This window comes from Lissotriton helveticus, chromosome 3_1 (genome assembly GCF_964261635.1).
Source record: "Lissotriton helveticus chromosome 3_1, aLisHel1.1, whole genome shotgun sequence".
NCBI classification, from domain to species: domain Eukaryota; kingdom Metazoa; phylum Chordata; class Amphibia; order Caudata; family Salamandridae; genus Lissotriton; species Lissotriton helveticus.
The window spans coordinates 541,245,018-541,260,335 of record NC_136061.1 but is presented as its reverse complement, the minus strand read 5'-3'; the positions used below and the strand labels follow the sequence as shown (position 1 = coordinate 541,260,335).

At 46.8% G+C, this 15,318-nt stretch overlaps 1 protein-coding gene across 1 annotated transcript in view; it reads left to right on the top strand.

The window, feature by feature from the left end:
- GTF3C3 (general transcription factor IIIC subunit 3) overlaps positions 1-15,318 on the top strand; it is a 348,121-nt gene that overhangs the window by 98,029 nt on the left and 234,774 nt on the right. The window lies entirely within an intron of this gene.

Below are 15,318 nucleotides of genomic sequence, written 5' to 3'. Positions count from 1 at the left end.
ATGTGAGATATGCTGTATCTGCCTATCGCCTCCAAAGTAATCTTTGCATTCAGCGTATTGAACTCCTGAATAGAGGACGATTTCTCCTTATACTGGTCTAAAGTGTGCCTCCACTGTACTTATCTGAAAAACCGAGTGATGTGGATCATATCAGTTTGTGAGTGGCTCAAATTATTTCAGCCTACACATCGTCTTCTCTAGAGACTTCACCTACTCTAGAGATCCCAATAAGATCCCATTGCCTAAACCCCTTCAGCTTTGCCACTTGGTGTAGTAGTGTGTCCTGCCACATTGGAGTCTCCCTAGAGATCTTATCCTGCAAGCCAATCCACATCAGAGCTTTACACCAAGATTTCAGAACTGCCATGGTGGGATCTAGCAATACATTTGAGGGCCTGACTCTATTGAGATATTTCAACTGGTCTGACGCCTCAAACAATTGATGCTCCCCTTGAATAGATGGATCGTCCCTTTCACCAAGAGACCACTCATTTTTAAAGGGAAGCTCTGTTGCCCAATAGTACAACTTCTTGTTTGCCATACTGAATCATCCCTCAAACGTGCATTGAATGCACTTTTCCCTTCAAGACCCTGGGAGACTTGCCTCCCCACATAAATCTCTCCGACATACTTGTGATTATGCTAACAAAATGGTCAGGGGCCTCCTAGAGGATGTTCTACACTGTTTAAAGCAACCTAATTTTAAGTAGAGCAAAAGGACCCATTGTATTAATAAGAAGGGAGTGCCACGCATTGAAGTGTCTGTACTTTATCAATTAAGGGGACTAGGTTGAGCTCATAATTAATGTAGGGCATGTCGATGTGAACCCCCAATTGTATAAAACAGCCTGATAGTCTTCACAAGGGTGCAGCCCAGCTACGCAACGAGTCTAGTCCTCTCACTGTGAATGTTGCTGATTTCTCCAAGTTCACCCAGCGACCTCCCTATACAGACCCAATATTGTCTACACTTGGTTCCCAGTCCAGCAGGTGTATTGGAGGGAGAGGGAAATATCTTCCTGAAGTAGGGTCCACAAAATGTAGAATTAAACTTAGAGCTTTATTAGGAGCATCCTCAATGTGAAGCCGGCAAACATCAACTGAATAGAACATCACACACAGTTTAAAATACCAGACAATGAACCAATCAAACCAAGGTACACAAGGGTAAAGGTTAAAAGAATGTAGCTAACCAAGCTTGGTTAAAGAATAAAGAATGAAAAAAACTTAACACTCTAAAGAAATAAAGTGCTCATTACCACATACCTCCCTTCCTTATAACAAAATGAAAAAACAAACAAAGTTAATACATAACAAAATCATTGTACTTAAAGGCAACTTAATATTTCTGTTACTTCTCTCAATAATTTCAGGTACAGCTTCACATAAAGATTTCCTTTCTGAAACATACTTGGGAAAGGATTCACTTCCAAAATCAGGAACATTAAAATAACGGAGAGATTTCACAGGCGAGAAAGTTTCAGCAGGAGAGCTAGTTTTCGATAATCTGGACAAACTCCACCAAGAATCGTTGTCCAGTAAAGCTGACATTTTTCCTTGCTTGACATTTCTCCTGACCTCAGAAAACTGTGAGCAACTTTTTTGCACATGTACAGGTAGTTTGATTTTGAAGGCATCACCAATACATAACTTATTTTTTGTTTCTTTGAACTCCTGAACCACATTTTTAGTTCCTTTCTTTTCCACATTGTTTGACAACATCATACATTTCTTTAAGATTACAAGTATTGATTTCGGGAAATAACCACCCAGGGTTAAGCTTTTGTTTAGGAACCCTCCCTCCAAGACGGAGGAAAACCTGGTGGTGCAATAGGGAGTACAATGATAGGACCAGATTAAATCAGCAAATGTTTTTTCACATCAATTCTGGACTTAAGAGCCAACTGAATACCCTCCCGTAGATCCTCTTAAACTTTTCCAACAAGTCGTTCATGTTCGGTGAATAAAGTGTAGTGGTAAGGTGACAAATGCCAACCCCTTTAAAAAAATCTTCCATAGGAAACGATGTAAACTGGGAGCCATTGTCAGTTACAATACTGTCAGGAAAACCTTCTTTCTTAAACACTTCCTGCAAAAACTCAATAATGGTGACGGTATCCGTATGAAAGATAATTTTTAACGTAACCCATTTAGAAAAAGAATCAATAAGAACTAAGATATAAATGTTTCTAAAATCAATTCCTTCCTATGATCCTAACAAATCCATGGCCAACTTGGCCCAAGGTCTGTCCGGAAAAGTAGATTGAATATGATCAACATATTCGGTCTTCAAAATCTTGTCAGATTTGATACGTAACGGACAATTCTCATCAAATTTGACAATATCGTTGTCCATGTAAGGCCACCAACAAAAATTCTTGACTTTTTTTTAATGGTACTGGGTTGACCCAAATTATCTAAAAGTGCAATACAGATCAATTTGTTTCTGATGCAAGAAGGAGGAACAAAACAGCATCCTTTCATAATAAGATCATTTTCAAAAAACAAATCATCTCTGACCTTCCAGAAAACCTGCAACTCGTTAGATAAGTGTTTCTCCAAAGGCCAACCATCCAAGATATAGCTTTTGAGGGATACCAAAACATCATTTTGCAACATTGCTACAAACCATTCTTCCTTAGAAATAACCTCACCCACTGAAAGTACATCATCAATGAATGCGATAACACATTCTTCATGAAATGAACAATTAGGACTGGTAACAACATCCCCTGCCAAACAAGAAAAACAATCCGCTTGAATATTTTGTGACCCAGGGATGTATCTCACAGTAAAATTGTATTCATACAGTTTCGATAAGATTCTAACCTACCTAGAAAAAGCTTTTCCCATGCCATGTTTGGAGAGTAAAGAAATCAATTGCTTATGGTCTGTTTTGAGACAAAAATGTTTCCCCCACAAATACATTTTTAAATGTTCCACAAATCATGTACACCTTAGAGCATCACGCTCAATGGTGGAATATCTGGATTCAGCTATAGATAAAGGTCTTGAAGCAAATGCAATGGTGTATTCAACCCCATCTTTGATTTTACTAAACACCGCACCAAGTCCAGTCGAACTGGCATCAAGAGTGACCATATTGGAAGCCTCACGTGAAAAAGCAAACAAGGGTTTTGACTCAATTATAGCTTTTTTAAATGCACTGAATGCAGAGGGATTAACATTCAGCCACTCAAATTTGAGGCCCTTTTTTTTAATATTGGCCTCAAAGGTAAAACAATGTCAGCGAAATTTTGCATAAAACATAAATTTCTCAAATACTGATGTGGCAGACGCTAAACCAAACGGCAGTCTGACATATCTAAATGTTTTGTCAGGTGTAATGAATGTGACCAAATCTCTTGACTGGGGGACAATGCGACCTGATGATATGCCGATTTGTGGTCTATGGTTGAAAAAACATTTGCCCCATCCAATTTGGATAACAAATCTTGAATTCTAGTCAAGGGATGAAAATCAACTCAAATTTGTTTAACAGACCTCAAATCTGAACAGAGACGAAGTTCCCATTTTTAAAAAAAAACTAAAACAATGGGAGAAACCTAGTCTGATGAGTCTACTGGTTCCTTTAACTTGACCTAGTTCCTTGTGAAAAAGATTTGTATGTTTGTCTAGGATACACTCCAATCTGTTATCTTTTTCAATGACACCTTGAATACATCCAGCATCCTCAGCAAAACAAACTTGTACTTCGGAATTAGGATGAAGAGTAATTTTGAACTTTCCTTGATGCCTCCAACCTAATACTTGTAAACCATTAATAGCCACATAGACTTTACCAAAAATTACTTTATGTCTGAATTTAATCTCAGACGTGAAATAACAGCTTATGTCAATTTCTTTTCCTCCAAACCCATACACTTTGATATCAGAAGGTTCCAAAACCTTGTCATGGCAATTTCCCCTGAAGAATACATCTGAAATGATGGTGTATGGAGAACCAGAGTCTGCTATAACTTGTAAGGTTCTACCATCGATAGTAACTTCACACAGAGGGGTAACATATGGCTCTCCATCTACACCACTCAAAGAAGCACTAGAAATCAACTGACATTCATCAGATTCACTCATACAAGTTGTTGCCACACTCATTTGTGAAGTGGTTGCATCCACCTCAGGAAATAAATGACATTCTGTAGATTCAGCTGGTTCAATGGAAACTACATCTTGAGAAGTAATCATGCAAACATCCCTCTTCTCAGAAGAACTTAAACCCTCTCTAATGCATATCAAAACATCTTGAACGCACTGTTCTCGATTGACATTTTCTTGTATCATAGAGAGTCTTTGTTGTTGTCATTCGATTTGTATAGATTTTGACTTGTAAACTGTTCTGTTGATTTGTTTTATTCCCTCATTTGTGCCTGTTTCGCCTTCGCTCTTTGCCGTCCCCGTCCCATTCCTCCCCGCTCCCCGCCTTCACCGCTAGCCCCGCCCCTTTCTTTGTGTACCCTCCCCGCTCCCGCCTCCCAGCTGCTCCGCCCCCCCCGCGCACTTCGCCATATATGGCGACCGTGCGAACGCGCAGCGGTCACGCGCAGCGGGTGCGCCGAAGGCGCGCCAAAGGTAAGCCCGTCTACGCCCGTCTGCGCCAGGACCGCGCCCAGTGCCAGGACCCCTGTCCCTCGACGACCCCCTCCCACCCGCCTGACGTACACCGCCGCCACCCTCAACGCACTCAACACCGGCCGATTCCCAGGATGCTACCAAGCCACCCCACGACGCAACCACGGACCCTTCAGCTGCCACGCCTGCAAGTTCTCCTGCATCCGGACCTGCCACGCACCAGCACCCGCCAAGTCGAACACCAGCAGCAACCACCTCAAGTGCATCCTGCTCAACACCCGCTCCGTCCACAGACACGCCATCGAACTCTGGAACCTCCTCGACACCACAGCCCCAGACGTTGCCTTCCTCACGGAGACCTGGATGAACGCCTCTTCAGCTCCCGACATCGCCATCGCCATCACAGAGGGCTACAAGATCACCCGGAGGGACCGCACCGCCAACCAGCTGGGAGGAGGCATCGCCATCATCCACAGGGACACCATCCGCATCACGACCAGCACCGACGACACCCTCACCACCGCCGAACACCTGCACTTCCAGATCCACACCGACCCCAAGACCACCCTCAGAGGCACCCTGATCTACCGACCCCCGGGACCACGCACACAATTCAGCGAGGACATCGCCGACTTCGTCAGCCCGCATGCCCTCCCCTCCGCCGACTACATCCTCCTGGGGGACCTCAACTTCCACCTGGAGAACAACAACGACCGCAACACCACCACCCTGCTCGACAACCTCGCCAACCTGGGACTCAAGCAACTGGTGAGCACCCACACCCACCTCGCCGGACACACACTCGACGCCGTCTTCTCATCCAGCAAAGACATCGCCTTCAGCCACGCCACAGAACTCCACTGGACGGACCACAGCTGCGTCCACTTCACCTTCGATAGAACGACGATCCACCACCACCAGCAACAGGTTGCTCGAAGGAACTGGAACAAGATCACGGCCGACCAGCTCGCCGCCTCCCTGAGCCAGCACCCTCCTGCCAGCTCAGCGAACCCCAGCCAGGCCGCCGACAACCTCGCGAAGTGGATCAGCAACTGCGCGGACGAACTCGCCCCTCTGAGGACCCCGCCCAGCAGACCCGGCAGCAAGAAAGCCCCATGGTTCACCGACGAACTCAAGAGCTCCAAGAAGAACTGCCGAGCCCTCGAGAAAGCCTGGAGAAAAGAACCTACACCGGACAACATGACCACCCTCAAGCTCGCCACCCGGAAGCACCACCAACTGATCCGCACCGCCAAGAAAACTGCATTCAAGGACCGGCTGGACAACAACGCACACAACTGCAAGGAACTCTTCAACATCGTGAAGGAGCTCTCCAACCCCAACGCAGGAAGCAACGACATCACCCCTTCGCAAGACCTCTGCAACTCCCTCGCCTCCTACTTCCACAACAAGATCGCGGACATACACAACAGCTTCAACATTCAACCGACGCACGCCACGACCACAGCAACGCCGCCCACCACCACCCTCCGCGCCTGGACTCCGGTCAACACCGAAGACACCGTCCGCATGATGAACTCCGTCCACTCCGGATCTCCGACCGACCCCTGCCCTCACCACGTCTTCAACAAGGCCGACGCTGTCATCGCACCCCACCTACGGGACATTATCAACACCTCCTTCGACACCGCCACCTTCCCGGAGAGCTGGAAGCACGCCGAACTCAGCGCTCTACTCAAGAAACCCACAGCGGACCCCACCGAACTCAAGAATTACCGCCCCATCTCGCTCCTCCCGTTTCCTGCCAAAGTCATCGAGAAGACCGTCAACAAACAGCTGGCCGCCTTCCTCGAGACGAATGGATCCCTCGACCCCTCACAGTCTGGTTTTCGAGCCAACCACAGCACCGAGACCGCCCTCATAGCCGCCACCGACGACATCCGAGCCCTGATGGACAACGGAGAGACAGCGGCCCTCATCCTCCTAGACCTCTCCGCGGCATTCAACACTGTCTGCCACCGCACCCTAGTGCAGCGCCTCAGCAACGTCGGAATCCAGGAGAAGGCACTGGAATGGATCATCTCCTTCCTCGACGGAAGAACACAGAGAGTCCGCCTACCACCGTTCAAGTCAGAGGCCACCGAAGTCATCTGCGGCGTCCCTCAAGGATCCTCGCTGAGCCCCACCCTCTTCAACGTCTACATGAGCCCCCTCGCGGCCATCGCACGCCAACACAACCTCAACATAATCTCCTACGCCGACGACACCCAGCTGATCCTCTCCCTGACCAACGACCCCGCCGCCGCCAGAGCTAATCTGCACGAAGGGATGAAGGATGTAGCCGAGTGGATGACAACCAGCCGCCTGAAACTGAACTCAGACAAGACGGAGGTCCTCATCCTGGGCTCCTCGCCCTCCGCCTGGGACGACTCCTGGTGGCCCCCCGCCCTGGGCACCGCACCCAAACCAACGGACCACGCACGGAACCTGGGTTTCATCCTGGACTACTCCCTCTCCATGACCAGGCAAGTCAACGCTGTCTCCTCGTCATGCTTCAACATCCTTCGCATGCTACGGAAGATCTTCTGGTGGATCCCCACCGAAACCAGGAAGACCGTCACCCAGGCCCTCGTCACCAGCCGACTGGACTACGGCAACGCTCTCTACGCCGGCACCACCGCCAAGCTCCAGAAGAGACTCCAGCGGATCCAGAACGCCTCAGCCAGACTCATCCTCGACATTCCACGAACCAGCCACATCTCCGGACATCTGAGAGACCTGCACTGGCTCCCCGTCAACAAATGAATCACCTTCCGTCTCCTCACCCACGCACACAAAGCCCTACACGATCAAGGCCCGAGCTACCTCAACAACCGAATCAACTTCTACGCTCCCAAACGCCACCTCCGATCAGCCAACCACGCCCTCGCCGCCGCCCCCCGCATCCGAAGAGCGACAACAGGAGGAAGGTCCTTCTCCTACCTGGCCGCCAAGACCTGGAACTCCCTCCCGACCGACCTGCGCCTGACCTAAGACCACCTCTCCTTCAGGAAGAAGCTCAAGACCTGGCTGTTCGAGCAGTAACGGCACCCCCCCCCACCCAAGCGCCTTGAGACCCTACGGGTAAGTAGTGCGCTCTATAAATGTCTTTGATTGATTGATTGATAGTCTTTTACTTTTGCTTAAATGCACGTTTTCGAAATGACCCATTTTTCTGCATGATAAACGTTCCCTATTTTTGGCTGGGCAATACTTGTATTGAGCTGAATGAGTTTTAGACGCTCAGTGATTGAACTCTAATTTAGATATAGAATTATTGTAAGGGGTAGCAGGTTTTGAAATTTTGTTTTTGCAAATCAAACCTTACTATCTTTGACTGATAATACTGCTACTCCCACAACTGTGGTAACTACATTATTCGTTTTGAAAGAACTAATAGAACTCTCTACACCTTTAGCAATTGTCACCAGTCTCCTAAAGTGAAGGATTACGTTGACGAAGGAGCTGTTCTTGGATTTTTTTGTTTGAACATCGAATGATCAGCTGATCTCTGATATAGGTATCAACCTCAATTTCAAACGCACAATCAGCAGCAAGAACTCTTAAGGATGAGACATATGCATCTACAGATTCGTCAATCAGCTGGAGGCGAGTGTAAAAATGGAATCTTTATAATACGATGTGTGGCTCCTCCTTCAATCTTTTCTTTATTCTATCCAGAGCTTCTGAAAAACAATTATAGTCACCAGCTTCCACTCCATGTGGGGGAGCTACAGCAGGTAAATGTTCAAAAATATCCTCTGCATTGTTACCCATAAGGTTTCAAAGTAAAGCTGTTTTCCTTTGGTGAGGAAAAGTTGCACCTTTAATGGCCAAAAGTAACTATTAAAATGATGAAGCCATTTGTCCCACTTCTTGCTGGGCTGATTGGGACCTTTGAAAAATGCTGGTGGAGGATTTCCATAATTGGTACTGGCCATGGTAAGTAAAATGCTGCTCCAAACGTGAGGAAACAAATAATGGAAAAATAATAAATAAGCAAAGCGTCAAACCTGTAGATTTTCACTCCGTTATACACCAGACGAGATTAGCCAGGTTGAGAAGAAAACAGCTTGTCGTAATATCAGTTGAAACACATGTAGAAAGGTCAAATTAGTAAGGAAGCTGGGAAACGTGAGTGCTGGGTGCCTCACATAAGCGCTCGAAAACAGAGGCTGCCTCTAGGAATCTTCTCGTGCCGTTTCCATCAGCATGATGAGTGCCGTACCTAGGCAACACACCCTGGACGACGGTTGGAGGAGTGAGAATTGTATCCAGGAAACACTCCTACGTCAACACGAGGCATACCAATCTAGGCAATCCCGCCTCGCAAACTGGAACGAAGGATCACTCGTGTGAAAGGCACAAGCGCAATAACACGCTGTCCAAATGAATGAGAACAAACAAAAGCTTTACCGCAACACTGGCTTTGAGTAATCAGCAGAATGAAGGCGGAAGCTTCAAGTATTTAGTCCAAGCAAGCCTGTCTGAAGACGAAATTGACGTATATGAGTGCAGTCAAAATGCAATTACCCCAACGATGCGGAGGAGAGTAGATGCTCCTGCCAGATGAGTAATTCACCACTCGTTGCCAAAATGAAGCAGGGTCCACAAAATATAGATTTGAACTCAAGAGCTTTATTAGGAGCATCCACAACATAAAGCAGGCAAACTCCAACTGAATAGAACATCACACGCATGTTAGAATTCCAAACAATGAACCAATGGAAACCAATGTACACAAGGGTAAAGGATAAAAGAATGTAGCTAACCAAGCTTGGTTAAAGCGTAAAGAATGAAAAGAACTTAACACTCTAAAGGGCTCATGCCACACTTCCACATATAGAGCTACCCTGTCTTTGGACCCATACATCCATTCAAAACCTTTAAATAGGCTGTCTCTACAAATCTACTTTGCCACAGGCTCAGTAACTAACACGAAGAGCAATGGTGCAACTGGACATCCCTAGCTTGTGCTATTTGTGACCAGGAATGAAGAGGATATGGGGGCATTAACCCTCTCTCGTGCCCAAGGGCCTCGGTATAACACTTGCACAAAGACTAGAAAAGAACATATTTGAACAATATTCCCCATAGGATGTTCCATTGAACTGAATCGAAGGCTTTTTGAAAGGTGATAAATAACAGACCACATAGTCAGCTGGCAACGTAAAACGGCAATACTGGCTGACCCGGCCCAATCGAGTAAGATATGACTTTTGGGGAAATTGATTCCAAAGCCGCCTTGATAACACTGAAAAAAACACAGTTGATGGACAGAATGTAGAACAATGTCATACATTCACCACAGTACAAGGATCTGGGCCTAAATCCATCATTTTTTTGCACTCCACACCATCCTGGGTTAGACACTGGCTATATGCAAATCAGCTCTGGCCGGGAACAGTCCAGTCCGAACTACCAAACCATGTCTTTCCCAGACCGGAATCAAGCATCCAAGGACCGGTTTCTGGCTATCAGCCTTCATTCAGCCTGGATAGCTTGACTCCAGTTGTGTGGAGAGCCTGGGACTCACGTCTGAGCATACCCAGCCCACTCGGGGTGAAAATTGCAAAAAACACAGTTGATGGACAGAATGTAGAACAATGTCATACATTCACCCCAGTACAAGGATCTGGGCCTAAATCCATCGTTTTTTTGCACTCCACACCACCCTGGGTTAGACACTGGCTATATGCAAATCAGCTCTGACCCTGTGCCTCCTGGGAACAGTCCAGTCCGAACTACCAAGCCATGTCTTTCCAGGACCGGAATCAAGCATCCAAGGACCGGTTTCTGGCTATCAGCCTGGATAGCTTGACTCCAGTGGTGTGGAGAGCCTGGGACTCACGTCCGAGCATACCCAGCCCACTCGGGGTGAAAATTGCAAAAAACACAGTTGATGGACAGAATGTAGAACAATGTCATACATTCACCCCAGTACAAGGATCTGGGCCTAAATCCATCGTTTTTTTGCACTCCACACCACCCTGGGTTAGACACTGGCTATATGCAAATCAGCTCTGACCCTGTGCCTCATGGGAACAGTCCAGTCCGAACTAGCAAGCCATGTCTTTCCCAGACCGGAATCAAGCATCCAAGGACCGGTTTGTGGCTATCAGCCTGGATAGCTTGACTCCAGTGGTGTGGAGAGCCTGGGACTCACGTCTGAGCATACCCAGCCCACTCGGGGTGAAAATTGCAAAAAACACAGTTGATGGACAGAATATAGAACAATGTCATACATTCACCCCAGTACAAGGATCTGGGCCTAAATCCATCGTTTTTTTGCACTCCACACCACCCTAGGTTAGACACTAGCTATATGCATATCAGCTCTGACCCTGTGCCTCATGGGAACAGTCCAGTCCGAACAACCAAGCCATGTCTTTCCCAGACCGGAATCAAGCATCCAAGGACCGGTTTCTGGCTATCAGCCTTCATTCAGCCTGGATAGCTTGACTTCAGTGGTGTGGAGAGCCTGGGACTCACGTCTGAGCATACCCAGCCCGCTCTGGGTGAAAATTGCAAAAAACACAGTTGATGGACAGAATGTAGAACAATGTCATACATTCACCCCAGTACAAGGATCTGGGCCTAAATCCATCGCTTTTTTTGCACTCCACACCACCCTGGGTTAGACACTGGCTATATGCAAATCAGCTCTGACCCTGTGCCTCATGGGAACAGTCCAGTCCGAACTACCAAGCCATGTCTTTCCCAGACCGGAATCAAGCATCCAAGGACCGGTTTCTGGCTATCAGCCTTCATTCAGCCTGGATAGCTTGACTTCAGTGGTGTGGAGAGCCTGGGACTCACGTCTGAGCATACCCAGCCCACTCGGGGTGAAAATTGCAAAAAACACAGTTGGTGGACAGAATGTAGACCAATGTCATACATTCACCCCAGTACAAGGATCTGGGCCTAAATCCATCGTTTTTTTGCACTCCACACCACCCTGGGTTAGACACTGGCTATATGCAAATCAGCTCTGACCCTGTGCCTCATGGAAACAGTCCAGTCCGAACTACCAAGCCATGTCTTTCCCAGACCGGAATCAAGCATCCAAGGACCGGTTTCTGGCTATCAGCCTTCATTCAGCCTGGATAGCTTGACTTCAGTGGTGTGGAGAGCCTGGGACTCACGTCTGAGCATACCCAGCCCACTCGGGGTGAAAATTGCAAAAAACACAGTTGGTGGACAGAATGTAGAACAATGTCATACATTCACCCCAGTACAAGGATCTGGGCCTAAATCCATCGTTTTTTTGCACTCCACACCACCCTGGGTTAGACACTGGCTATATGCAAATCAGCTCTGACCCTGTGCCTCATGGGAACAGTCCAGTCCGAACTACCAAGCCATGTCTTTCCCAGACCGGAATCAAGCATCCAAGGACCGGTTTCTGGCTATCAGCCTTCATTCAGCCTGGATAGCTTGACTCCAGTGGTGTGGAGAGCCTGGGACTCACGTCCGAGCATACCCAGCCCACTCTGGGTGAAAATTGCAAAAAACACAGTTGGTGGACAGAATGTAGAACAATGTCATACATTCACCCCAGTACAAGGATCTGGGCCTAAATCCATCGTTTTTTTGCACTCCACACCACCCTGGGTTAGACACTGGCTATATGCAAATCAGCTCTGACCCTGTGCCTCATGGGAACAGTCCAGTCCGAACTACCAAGCCATGTCTTTCCCAGACCGGAATCAAGCATCCAAGGACCGGTTTCTGGCTATCAGCCTTCATTCAGCCTCCTGGATAGCTTGACTCCAGTGGTGTGGAGAGCCTGGGACTCACGTCTGAGCATACCCAGCCCACTCGGGGTGAATATTGCAAAAAACACAGTTGATGGACAGAATGTAGAACAATGTCATACATTCACCCCAGTACAAGGATCTGGGCCTAAATCCATCGTTTGTTTGCACTCCACACCACCCTGGGTTAGACACTGGCTATATGCAAATCAGCTCTGACCCTGTGCCTCATGGGAACAGTCCAGTGCGAACTATCAAGCCATGTCTTTCCCAGACCGGAATCAAGCTTCCAAGGACCGGTTTCTGGCTATCAGCCTTCATTCAGCCTGGATAGCTTGACTCCAGTGGTGTGGAGAGCTTGGGACTCACGTCGGAGCATACCCAGTCCACTCGGGGTGAAAATTGCAAAAAACACTCAGACGTGAGTCCCAGGCTCTCCACACCACTGGAGTCAAGCTATCTAGGCTGATGAAGGCTGATAGCCAGAAACCGGTCCTTGGATGCTTGATTCCGGTCAGGGAAAGACATGGCTTGGTAGTTCGAACTGGACTGTTCCCATGAGGCACAGGGTCAGAGCTGATTTGCATATAGCCAGTGTCTAACCCAGGGTGGTGTGGAGTGCAAAAAAACGATGGATCTAGGCCCAGATCTTTGTACTGGGGTGAATGTATGACATTGTTCTACATTCTGTCCATCAACTGTGTTTTTTGCAATTTTCACCCCGAGTGTGCTGGGTATGCTCAGACGTGAGTCCCAGGCTCTCCACACCCGTGGAGTCAAGCTATCCAGGCTGACTGAAGGCTGATAGCCAGAAACCGGTCGTTGGATGCTTGATTCCGGTCTGGGAAAGACATGGCTTGGTAGTTCGGACTGGACTGTTCCCATGAGGCACAGGGTCAGAGCTGATTTGCATATAGCCAGTGTCTAACCCAGGGTGGTGTGGAGTGCAAAAAAAACGATGGATTTAGGCCCAGATCTTTGTACTGGGGTGAATGTATGACATTGTTCTACATTCTGTCCATCAACTGTGTTTTTTGATAACACTGAGGTAGAAGGTTACCCAAAGCCCAGAATTCTGCCCATAATTGTCACCTTGTCATCCACTCAGACCTTTGGACTTCTTGGGTCACCAAGTATGTTTCAGGAGTGAGCACTAGCAGTCCTCAGTGAAACAGGGGATGAAGTCACGTGGGGAGTCGAGGGAGTGTGGCCGGAGGAGCTGGGCTCGACTCTGGCAGATACAGCTTTCAGGCTTTCCCTGTTTGAGGTCCGAAAAAGAGAATGAGTCTGAAGGTAGACATCTTAACCAGGTGAAGACGTGAAAAGTAACTTGTGGCCATAATAATCTAGATTGATCATACTCACTCTGAAAAGAGCATTGACCAAGCCAGTAGCTCCGACTTCAATGTAGTAATGTATGCAAACCCAGCCATGCACAGATGTACACAAACTGTTCATGCTCTGTCTGCCTTCAGCCTATCTCTTTCTGGGCCTTCTGTGTCCACCTTTTATTGTTTTCCAAGTTTGTAATAGAGTGCACAGAGACACAGCACATGTAGTCTGTGCACAATTATTCATGCTTGTGCTTGACTGCATTAGCATTTTAAAGCTAGGCCTGGGCGGAATTTAAATTACACTGGAGTAATCGGCATAATTTAGATCATTCTACATTACTCTTTGATGTGGAATTACCGATCATTTATTACTCCTGCTTGTGTAATTTGGGGGAAAATATCTTAGCGAAAGAGCACATTTAGCCAGTAAGAGTGGCCACTCGAGTTCACTATTCATGTTCTGCTGCTTTTAGCATTATTTCTTAGCGCAAAAGTGCATCCTTGCGTATATTTTGGATGCGAGCGTGCATTTTGCACTAACAAAATTAAGCTGAATGTCGGTAGTAAGTTGGGAAAAAACTCCTACCCCAAGAGCACACTTAGCAAGCTCGAGCTGTTGCTAACTCTCGCTATTCATGTTCTGTTGCATTTAGTGTTATTTCTTTTTTTTTTTATTTCTTTTTTTTATGTTCAAATCGTTTTTATTGAGCAAGAAAGGAGAAAAGAAAATACGGTACAAACAATAATACATAAAGTAATATGATAAAATAATACAAATACTAGTCCACATAGCACGTAGATGTCCGATGTCATGTCCATGACTGGAGTGCGTATTTTGAGCTGGCATTGAGAGCACATTGTGTAAACGCTAGAAGTTGTCTTAAAACAGAACAGCATTCTCAACTATGAGGACTATATCCGCCAAGACATCATCATAAGAGACAGTTAAACAGCCTTATGTGGCTAGTGAAAGAAAAACAATTACTGAATGTATTCTTTTAGTGAATAACATATGGTACTGCAAGATGATTCTATACCAGTTGCCAATATCATAACTACCAGTCTGGTCTACCCTCAGCAAGTTGTAGTAGTACCCTTGCCTCATACTTCAGTATTGGGGTGATTGTCAGACATACATGCGATATATTTAACTTCCTACGGTGGGTCAAACGAGAAGGAGGAAGCGTCAAGAGAGTATCACAATTTTTTGTTAGATACATGCCATGGGGAAGAGTGCAAAGCAGTATTGTCAGTCCCTCTAATGCATGACACCCAATCTTTCCACATTTTGATTGAAACCTCCGAGGCACTTTTCCATTTGCACAAGACAACTTTGCACGCTAGTGTCAGTAGTAGATCGAGTAGTTGACGGTCATGATCTCTTGCAAGTGCTGGATCAATGGCACCCAGTAGTACATAGATAAACTCCCTCTTTGGTTTAATCTTAAATATGTGCTCAATGCAGTCAAAGACGTTAGACCAGTATTTTTGCAGTAAGGGGCAGTGGAAGAGCATGTGTGGTAGATCCCCTTTAGCCAGGGAACAATTCCAGCATGTGGGGATGTCTCTTAGGTTCAGCTTGAATAGTTTCTGGGGGGTCCAGAAAACCCTGTTGAGCAGCATGTACTTAGTCTGGG